The sequence below is a fragment of the Meles meles genome, chromosome 19, assembly GCF_922984935.1.
Source record: "Meles meles chromosome 19, mMelMel3.1 paternal haplotype, whole genome shotgun sequence".
Taxonomy (NCBI): Eukaryota; Metazoa; Chordata; class Mammalia; order Carnivora; family Mustelidae; genus Meles; species Meles meles.
Window position 1 is genome coordinate 6,727,096 of NC_060084.1, and position 11,392 is coordinate 6,738,487.

Sequence of the window (11,392 nt, forward strand, 5' to 3'; positions counted from 1 at the left end):
GGGAGGGGGAGCTGCGCTGCGGCTGGTGTTATTTATCTGTGGTCAAAGGTCAATTCCCCAGCCATGAGTCCTGTCTAATCTTTAACCCCCTTACTGTAACCCCAACTCCCTTTCCAGTTCCACATCTGGCTTAAGCAAGAAAAGCTACTCTTCTGCTGGGTTTAAACTGGCAGGATAATTCAGTGGGTGCCTTCTGTGTAGGTATGCATCCTGAAATAATCCAACCCAGGAGGTGGAGATGATTTATGATCAGAACAACAGGAGAAACTATCAGGACCTGGGATTAGGGGAGCCCAGAGTGTGTCAATCGCTAGAATTCCTTCTGCACATGATGGGAACTTCTTCAGCAGAGAGAGCTTTTTGTTTTGTTTTGAATAAAGGTCCCTGAGCCTCCCCCTCCTTAAAATATCATATTCAAGATTTTATTGAAGTATACTTTACCTAGAGTAAAATGCACAGATCTTAACTGTACTTCTTGATGTACTAGAGAGATGTATATGTACGTGCAACAGCCATCCCAATTCCTATTAGAGTGTTTCCATTACCAGAGAGTTCTTTTGTGATTCTTTCTGGTCAGTTTCCAAACCCCACCCTCCAGAGTAAACCCTGATCTGATTTCTTTCACTCAAGATGAGGTTTTTTTTCTGTTCTTGAACTTCATATAAGTGAACTCATAATAAATCCTTTTACCAGTTAAAAAAAAGTCATATTCAAAGAGCAACTTAATTTATTATAGGTTTTTTAGGAGAAGTAAACATAAAATGTTTACCCATTTAAACCATAAATTTAGGGAACCAAAAATGCTACTCGACAACAATGAAGAATTGTAAAAAACAAAAGCAAAAACAAAACAAAAACAAATGTCAGTTGGACTTCCTGGTCTAACAGGAGAGAGAAAGGACCCCGATCTGTGATTTCAGAGTCCCCTGTATTTATGCCTCTCCGTGTGATGCCATTGCCTAAAATCCATATTCAAGTGGCTTTGAATGTTGGATAATGAGTTAATGGACTCCTCTCTACTCCTCTTGCTTAAAGAAAGCAGCAGCTGTTTCCTCTCCGGGTAGAGGAAGACAGGGTGTGGTGCTGGTCTTTACGTGGCTGCTGAGTACAGCTCCTGTCAGGTCTGGGCCGAGACCGCGCTCCGGGATCTGGGAGCCCAGTCCAGACAGCCACCTGGTCTGGCTGCACGCCCACCCCTGGCTGCACACTCCGATCACCTGGCTGCACGTGCTCCTGGGTCCCGCGCTGAGCCTCACTCCACACAGCCTGACGTGAGAACTTTCAAGGGGGTGCCCAGCTCTGGGTGGTCTTAACCATGTGTTGGGTGATTCTGCTTCGCGGCAGCTGGTCCCTGGTCCAAGGAGGATGCTGTGCGTTTGGGTTGATACTAGATTCACATTCTTCCCTTTCCTGTGTGTCTGCCTTATCCTCTCTGAGGCTCCATTTCCTTAACTGTAAAATGAGGGTGTAATGATATCAAAGTCCCAAAGTATTGTAAATCAAGGGTCTAGTAAAGGTACCTGGCCCCAAACAGCTACCGATTAATACTCTTTCCTCTCCATTCGCCAAGAAGGCAGTTCCCTTTGACCCACATTTTCCATTCAGTCCTGTAAGTTGCCAGTTTATTCTTCTGTCTGGTCTAAACATGTGTATCCATGTCAGCGTTATTATTCCTAGGTTGTGAAAGCTGTGTCCTTGCGGGGATTAAATGAGAATGTCTGGCATAAACGATGAGCTCAGGGGGAAAAAAATGCACCACCAGAGGCAGGAGCTCTGGTGCAGGGGGGAAAAAAGAGCTCAAGGCTTAGAGCTCAGAAGACCTATATGGATCTCAGGGCCGTTGTCACAACCCCTCTGAACGTCACTTTACTCTGTGAAACAGGGTGGCAATACCTAGGCCACAGGGTTTGTGGAGAGGACGATATTGAAATTACAGAAGGGAAAACACGACCGTGTCTCCCTTCTTGTCTGTTTTGTATATCCAGCAAAGTAATGGCCCCCAGCCACCTCGAGTGCCTTCTCTGAGTCAAGTGCTTTGCAAGGCAAGCACTCTTACATGTGCTAGCTCGCTCCGACTTTATACAATCCTAGGAGATGGGCATTCTTAGCATCATTCTAGACATGCAGAAAGTCAGGAAAGATAACCACCTTGCCTTAGGTCACACAGTGACTAGGGGATAATCAGGAAGCCAAGCTGGGCAGCCTGACTCCAAAGGATACACTCTGTGACAATTCTACTTGGTGCCGACACATGATGGATGTTTGCTAGATTTTTGCGGAATGAAGTAATGGGTGGATGTGTTGATGGGTGGAGGACGCAAAAAGGCCAGTCTTGGGTTGATATCATTGCCCTGTTATATAATACAGAGAAACTAAGGCTAGCTTTCTTTATTCGGGCCCACACTGCACCCCGGGGACAATTAAATGGTGATGTCAGGATTTTTTGCTAACAGGGATAATAAACTGATCATAACAACGGGTATCTGTATTAGTTTTCTAGGGCCACCATAACAAAGTACCAGTGGATGGCTTCAGTAGCACAAGTCTGCTTTCTTATACCTCTGGAGGCTGGAAGCCAAGATCAAAGTATCAGCAGGGCTGGCTTCTGAGCTCTTCCCCAACCCCCACCCCGTATGTAGATGGCCATCTTTTCTCACCGTGTCGTTGCATGGTCGTTTGAGCACATGCCTCCTTGGTTGTGTGTCCCAATGACCTCTTCTTATAAGGATACCCATCAGAGTGCATTAGGGCCCACCATAATGGCCTCATTTTAATTTAATCACCTCTCTAAAGGCTCTCTCTCCAAATGCAGTTACATTCTGAGGTGCTGGGGCTGCAACATGTGAATCTTGGGGGGGGGAGGGGAAGACACAATTCATCCTGTGATGATATCATGAAAGTTCGAGTTAAGGGAAGGTGCTTTTTGGCTGGAAGTAACACAATATCTGCAGAAACTCTGAGGATATGTCTCCGTCTCAGACCTCAAGTCAACTGGGGGTCCTGGGTTGCCTGGAAACTCATCAGGGCCATCTCAACAGGCACTACCAGCCCATGCTCAGGGGGTTGGTTTCTCATCCTTGGGCTTGCTCAGTTTTGCTTATGAGTGATTGCCTTCAACCCAGGAGTCATGTCCTTCCATAATAACGTGCTAAAGCAGAGACACAAGGTGCAGGGGGAAGGAGGCATTTCCTTTTTACAGCTCCCTCTCTTTATACCAAGGAAAACCTTTCCCAGAACCATCTGAGCAGATTTTTCTCTCAGTCTCACTGGCTAAATGGCATAACACGACCACCCCAGACCAATTCCCAGTAAGGAGGAACAGGTGTGCCCTGATTTTCTTAAACCCATCAGGTGACTTCCAGGCAGCATGTTGCCCCCAGACTCACACTGGGACTCCATTAGCAAGGAACAAGGAGGGGATGGCTTGGGACAGGCAACCTGCAGTGTTGGCTGCAGGCAGTACAATCTTCATTCACCCCCACGTTCATTTATTCATTCAACATGTATTTACTAAGCACCTACTATGTGCTGGAACTACAGCAGTGAATGAAGCAGGAAAATAATTCTGTGTCTTCTTCGAACATACACGGACTAGTTGCCCAGCTCTGGAGATACAGAGGTGGTTACTGAAACTCAGTTCGGCCTTCTTCACTCCCATGTTGTTCCTTTTGTTGGGAGGCAGCGTCTTCATATCCCAAAGGACATACATTTCCCAAAGGGTTAGGGGTCCTGCAGTGGTTCCTGGGACAGCCTTCATGTTGACCGTCCATCCTCCCCTTTCATAAACAGAGATAACAAGCAGCAGCTGCTCTCTGTCAAGAAGCTCTGGCATTGCTCTGGCCCCGTCGAAGCCTGACCTCTGCTTTTTAGGTCTTTGCTAATAAGGGGAGAGTGGGACAAGAGCCTTGTAGGAGTAGGAGCTGTTCTCCAGCCTCTAACCAACGCCATTCCCTGGATGCCTGACTCGTGCCAAGTAGCATGTTAGGTGTCTGATGAGCAGCATGTCATTTAAGTCCTACACAGCCCTGAAAGGAGGTCATTAGCAACCTTATTTTTACAACCTCAGAGATGGGAAGGAACCCAGTTCCGGCTGCCAACTCGTCAGTGCATATCCCTCCCCACCATACAGCAGTGCTTACTGCTTGTTGAAGTCTCTGGTTGAAGATCAGAGGTAGAGAGGAGAGCAAAAGTGGGTATTCCACAGACAGGTTTTCTAAGGCATTTGCTGCCTTCAGGTGGACTGAAAACTGGCCAGTGCGTCAGAGAGCAGGGCAACGGGAACATGGAAGGAAGTAGCTCACCTTAAACAAGAGGTTTGGTCATTCCCTACCAAGAAACAAACCACCCCAAAACATAGCGGTTAAAGCACGTGTCATTGTTCTTACCTCTCTGCATTCAGTTCTGTGGGCTGATTGGGCTCTGCCGGGCTCTGACTGGTTTCTGCTTTTATCACTTGGGGTTCCTTTTGCGGTTGCATGTTAGCTGGCCGTTGACTGGCAGGCTAGGAAGAATGGGTCTGGGTCTGTCTCCCTCTCCATGTAGTCTCAGGGCCTGGTCTTAACCGTCTCCATGGGATCTCTCCAGCAGGATAGCGGGACTCCTTCCATGACAGCAAAAGCCTCCCAAAAGTGTTTCAAGAGAGAGGCAGCAGAAGCTGCCAGCCTCCTGTAAGGTGAACCCAGGATTGGAATCGTTTTACTTCACTGCTTGCTGCTAGTTAGCACAAATCCCAGAACCAGCCAACGTGGCATGGGAAAGGACTAAGCAAGGGTGTGAACATGGTGCCCGAGCAGTGTGGTCCCTTGTTGGGCCATCTTTGGCCCTACAACCCCAACAGACCCATGTGCACTGGAGGCCCAGCTCTTCTCCTTACTAGCTGAGCGTCTGTGCTACTTGCCTAAATCTCAGACCCTAAGCTGCCTCATCTTGAAAAGAGGAATTATAATACCTATCCCAATAGGTGGCTGCAAAGTTTAAATTAAACTGTGAAAACTCTGATCATGTCCAAGCCCCCATGGGGCTTGGAATAAAGTAGGAGCTTATAGCATGTTCTTTTCCTTTCTTTTCTTGGGCAAGAGAGAAAAATCAGAAAGATCAGCCAATATGATATTCAGAAACGAATTTTTTGACCCCTTACAATGCATACATCTCTGGCCTGTCTCTGAAGGGAAAACAGACATCCGTAACCTAGTCTAGGATTTGAAGTTTGCTCTAGGCTGGCTGTGAAGACATGTACACGGTAAGTAATAACTAGTTGCCTATCACAGCTGCTCTAGAAGAGGCCCAGATAGCAAGTATTATGGAGTTCCAAGGAAGGAAAGTGTGCTCAGGCTAAGGAAGGTTGGGACAGAAGGCTTCATGGAGGAGGGTTGCACAACTGAGCCCTTGAGAGTGGGAAGTGTTTGGATAGGCAGAGAGGAGGACCAGTGTGAATGATAGTATGGAGCTGGACAGTTCTGGGGCAGAGAGTGAGGACAGGCTGGTTCTGCCAGGGACAGAGAGAAATAATGACAATTATAGGTGCCATTTATTGAGAGCTCCTATGTGTCAGGCATTCTTCTAAGCCTTCGGCACACAGGAATGCATGTCCTCCTCACAAAAACCCTAAGTAGGTACTCAACCCCATTTTGCAGATAATGAGAGTGACACACAGAGAGTTAAGTAACTTGCCCAACCATGGAGCTGGGCTTCGAACATAAGCAGCTTGACTCCAGAGCCATAGTTGTCATCACAGCTCGTCTCCACTACCACTGAGATGGGGATGGAAAATGGTTTAGGGATTGGATTGTGCACAGATGTAAGAATTTGGGTTTCATACTGTGGATAACGGTGTCCTGAGTCAAGAGATCATGTCCAATGAAGGCATTAATGTGGGAGCTTAACTGTGTTGTCCAGTACCGAAGCCACTAACAGCACATGGCTGTCTATATAAATTTAAAGACAAATTAATTACAATGAAATTAAATTCCTCATTCATACTAACCACATTTCAAAGGCTCCACAGACACGTGTGGCTAATGGCTGCCATACCGGTATATGCAGACAAAACATCTCCATCGTCAGGGAAAGTTCTTTTGACAGTGCTGAGCTAGCAGGAGAGTTGCTAAGATGGCTTTTATATATGACCAAGGTGAACAGAGGTAGCTATGGCTGCATGACAGGACAGTTTAGATGGTACAAGTGTCAGAGAATTCCGTGGATGGCAATGGGAAAAAAGCGCATTAGCCCATGTGTTTGTTCTTTCACTCACTCATTCATTTGTCCTTCAAATATGGAGTGCCACCCATCTTATGGGAACAGTTGTACATCAGAGAGAGGGAAGAGGGGAATGATCACAGACTTGGGGCCTAGAAGCCGGGGTTGCCCAGAGGGAGACAGGAAGAAGCAGAGAGCCAGTGGAGGACGGGAGTACCATGGAGGTACTGCCTGGCAGGGCTCCTCCCCGAGTCAGGTTGGGTATCTCCCAGGCTTCCTCCCAAGTCATACACACATTTGCCACGAGCAGTCCATGTTGCCTCCAGGAGCGATACAGAGACTGTAGAAGGGGATTCACTCCCAGAGGGCGGAGGACTAGGTACAGGATCACACACGGTCTGCCCTTCGGAGGGTCCGAGAAGCTCACTGGGCAAGCTGGAAGCCTTTATCTCCTCCCTTCAGTGGGGAAGAGAGGAGTTCGTGGATGTGTGCTCCCTCCTCTGTATTTTGGACACACTGTATCTTCTAATTCTGGCACAGACCTGGCAGGTACTATTATTACCCCCTTTTTTATTAAGGAAGCAACTGAAGCTCCCTGAGCTTGTGCCCATGGGCTGTGGATCACATAACACAAGGCAGAGGTGGGACCTTTGAATGTGGGATCCTCTTACCTTATCATTTGGGGAAGGAGCAAGGAAGAGGAGGCTGCCTTTCCAGAGGCCACTTTTTCCATGGGATGTGTTGCATCCATAAAGCAGTCATGAAGTATAGAAGTAAAAACTGAATTTGAAAAGTTTTTGTGCTATAAAAAACAGAACAAAACAAAACAGCGCTATTTTGCAATTCCGTATTTCCTATTACAAAGTCATTGCCAAAAAAGCGTTAATATTTCCCTTTGTGGAGATAAGGTTATCATATCTAAATTACTTTGCAGTTTTCCAATTAAGCTAGCTTCTAAATGGTGCCTTTAACTAGCCAGGGTGATAAACCGAGCAGATAATGTGGAAATCTTGGTTAGCAGGGTTCAAGGTGACAGGCAAAGTCCCAGGAGAGGGGGCAGCTGCCTCCCCAAGGGAGAGTGACAGTGGTGAGCTCTAGGATGCCATACTCTCCACAGGCCTACCTGGCAGGGCAGAAGCAGGATGTAGGGAGTGGTGGGAAGGCTGCCCTAGGACTCCTGGACTGCACGCTTCACCACTAAAATGAAAGACCATAATGTACCCTGTTAAAACTTAGGAGGGTTCAGGGGCACCTGGGTGGCTCAGTGGGTTAAGCCTCTGCCTTCGGCTCAGGTCGTGATCCCAGGGTCCTGGGATCGAGCCCCACATCAGGCTCTCTGCTCGGCGGGGAGCCTGCTTCCTCCTCTCTCTCTCTCTGCCTACCTGTGATCTCTCTCTCTCTGTCAAATAAATTAAAAAAAAAACAACTTAGGAGGGTTCATCAATTCCACAAAGGACTACTAGATGCAGAGACTAGTGTCTGTTGGGTATAAGAGATAGAAAGATGGGAAATCGTAACTACTGGGCCCAAAGAACTCACAGCCTCACATGGGAGAAAAAAAAGGCAAGTAATAATTATTATAACAACATGTGACGCCTAAGAGGTAGGAGGGACAAGACTGAAATGCAGAGGGCATTACTGGTAGAGAAGGAAATGCCTTCTAACACCTGAGCTGAAACTCTTTAATTTCTACCGTATTGTGCTCAGGCCCAGTCAGTGAAGCTTCACAAAAATTCAACTTAAATAACTGCTGTAGTCCTCATGTTTCAGCCTCCTAACTAATCTTTCCCATAGTTCCTTTTTCCTCCAGGCCCCTAGCCATCATCCTCCCTATTGCTCACCTCTTGGGAGCAGACTCCTCCTGGCCTTCCTGCCTCCAGTCCCACCCACTCCAATCCACCCTCCTTGCTGCCACCACGTGACCTGGCTAAAATGCCAGCCTGATCATGTCACTGTTCTATTTAAAATCCACAGTGTCTGGCATGTAGTAGGTGCTCAGTAAATATTTACAGAATGAACGAATGTCCCGTGACTGCACTGTGCGGTCACCATCACACTGGTTTGCTAGGGCTGTCACGGCAAAAATACCACAAACATGGTGGCTTAAAGAGAAATTTATTCTGTCACAGTTCTGGAGGTCAGAAGTCCAAAATTAAAGCATCAGCGGAGCCATGATCCTTCTGAAGTCTCTAGGGAAAAATCCCTCCCTGCTCCTTCTAACTTCTGGTGTGGTAGCCAGCAATCCTGGATGGTCCCCCAGCCAGTCTCTGCCTCTCTCGCTACGTGGCCTTCTCCCTCTGTGTCTGTTCATCTCTGTGCTCAGATTCCCCTCTTCCTTATAAGGACCTCCTGTCACTGGGTTTGGGCCCACCTTACCCCAGCACAACCTCATCTTGATTACATCTGCAAAGGCCCTAATTCCAAAGAAGGCACATGCACAGGTACCAATGGTTAGGACTCCCAACGTGTCTTTTTGGAAGACACAATTGAACCCACAATAGTCATTGAATAAAACAACTTCAAAGTAGAAATTTAAAAGGTTATACATGGACTTATTTTTACAGCCAAGTTCTCACAGTTTCTCTCTCATTGTCTCTTGCTCTCTTTTTTTAGGGCAAATACTTTTAAACTGTGCTAACACAGAAGTAGATTAAACCGCTCTGAGGACATGGAAGCCATGGCAGTTAACGCCTGTAGATCTCTGTAGAAGGCTTCAGAGAAGAGGTTTATAGTTGAGCTATTCTTGAGAAAAGGATGCAGGTATACAGACAAGCGTATAAGAAGAGACATTTTTTTTAGGAGTTTATTTAGAGAGAGAGCACATGTGCATGTAGGCATGAACAGTGGGACAGGGAGAGAAATCGTCAAGCAGATTCCCCACTGGGCACGGAGCCCATTGCAGGGCTTGATCCCAGGACCCCAAGATCACAACATGCACCAAAACCAAGAGTTGGACATTCAAGTTGGACTGATCCAGCCAGGTGCCCCAAGAAGAGGCATCCTTGGAAAGAAAGTGCATGTCCAAAACAGCAGAATACCCCTTGGGGGATAGTGAAGGGGGCTTTAGTTTATGTTGGTTCTGGGATACTGCCAAGAAATAAGGCAGTTCTGCCTCCACCTCTATCTCCAACCCCACACCTTTCTTCCTGGCTAGTCCCTCAAGACCCAGGTTACTAGCCACCTTATAGAAGCAAACAACTTAGCATAGGTGAAAACATGGACTCACCTACATACACATCTAAAAAACCAAGAAAATACCACCTACCATCCCATTGCCTGAGGTCATTATGAGATGGTCCCCAAGTATAAAATTGAAACCATCGGGAAACTGTGCAAGACACAATTCATCTGTGTGAAACATGTTCATGGGATCTGATCTGGAAGTCTGAGTCTTCAAGTGGGATCAACAACATGAAAAATCCAAAGATAACTGATCTGGTTTAAATAAGCACCAAGTCCATAGCAAGAATCATGAAGATGTTCATGTGATGTGGGCTAGGCAAGGATTCAAGCTAGGCAAGGCTTATTTGGGAGCTGAAGCCAGGAAATGCCAGCAAGGGCATGGGGAAGTGAAGCAGGGAGGGAAGATGTCAGCGGTGCGTCATCGAGGCTGTTCCCATCATGGGCAACTGAAGGTCTGGCTGTTGGGCTGTGAGATGGGGTGTGAGCATGCTTTAGAGTTCTCTTGAGGTATCTGGGGGATGCATCCACCAACACTGGCCAATCAAGGGTGAGAGTTTCTCCCAAGAAAAACTCTTGGAGTTTCTTGGGAGAAACTCTCCCAAGAGGTGCAAATTTCCAGGCACCTTCATCCTGTCCATTGTGAGCAGAAGAGGGGAAGAACTACAGGAGCTTGCATTTAGAAGCCTAACATGGTAAGTGTGAGGGGTCAAGGTGAGTCCTTGATAATGCCTGCCACAACCCTCAGGAGATAACTCAGCTCAGGCTAAATGCCAAGAACAAGAAGATGTTCATAGCAGCGTTGACTAGTATTGTAATACCGAACACATAATAAACAGATGAGGAAAACCACACAAAGTATCCAGCACTGTGGGAATGGTGTAGTAAATATCTATTCAGGGAAAGGAAGCACAGCTCCCACCATGCCAAGTCCAAAGCCTTCAACAGCATAGGAAAGGCCTACCATCTAAAGCTAAGTGGGAAGTGTCCTATGAACTAATTATGTGCACACTACAGTTGTGCCCGGCCAAACACCCATCTCCTAGGCAAGAAGCACTTGAAGGAACCACAAAGAAATGAAACTGTATTGGGGTGAGGGGACCATGGGGATTCTTTTATTATGATGTCTTTTAGCTGAATGGAGGGTGAAGATTCAATTCAGTTTATGACCAATAAAAACGCCAATTCATATAAAGCAATGTACTACCCACCTCTCCTGCCACTGTCTCCTGCAATCCCTCCCAAATAAATTACTTTCTCTAAATTTCTTGTCTCAGTTAACTTCTAGGAGAACCCAAACTAAGATGGGTCTGTTCCCAGGACTTGGATGGCTGGGCCATAGGGCATGAACAACTTTAAGGTTCTTTTCATGGCCTTAAGTCCCCATTTAAACCAAATCCACTCTCTCTGTTTTCATTTGCTGGTCTCAAAAATCAGGGTTTAGAGGCCCAGGCAGCCAGAACAGACACTGGAAACAGACTCACATGGGTCCAGCCACGTCCTGTTTCCTTTCTTCATGTACACAGATGTTAAGGCACACTGAGAGCTGACATCACCAAGATGAATTCCGTGCCCAGGAGTCTGGAATTTATCAGAATATAAAGAATGAAAAAGTGGAATTTAGCCTGCAGATTTGTGTTTGTTATCAAATGTCTCCAAGCATGTTGCATGAGGGTCATAAATTAAACCTTTACCCAGGAGATACATTATCGCTGTATGAGGCCTTCCACATAGTTTTCTAATAGAATTCATTAGAACCTTGGCCCCCAGAGATAAGACAGCAGTTTTCTCTGGGTTGCAGGCTATGACTCAGCAATGGCATCGAGTCCTGCCCTGGGCTACTGGCAGCGCTACTCCAGAGGGCATGGAAGGGCTTCTGGGAAAGCAATGGGGGCCAAGGGTCAGTCCCGGTGTTGGTTTGAAAACTGGCATCTTTACATGTAGGGCAGGGAGAGACCAAAGAAAGAAGCAAATCACTCCAGACTGGTAGGCGGCAAATAATAAGCAGGGGGACTTA

The 11,392-nt window shown here is 46.8% G+C and overlaps 1 long non-coding RNA gene across 1 annotated transcript; it reads right to left on the reverse strand.

Moving 5' to 3' along the window:
* Positions 1-4,216: 4,216 nt before the first annotated feature.
* On the reverse strand, positions 4,217-10,981 carry LOC123930479. Its single transcript, XR_006816116.1, has 3 exons — positions 10,860-10,981; positions 6,867-6,997; positions 4,217-4,665 (listed from the first exon to the last, which is right to left on the reverse strand). It is a non-coding gene; the product is annotated as an uncharacterized LOC123930479 (long non-coding RNA).
* Between the last annotated feature and the right edge of the window lie 411 nt (positions 10,982-11,392).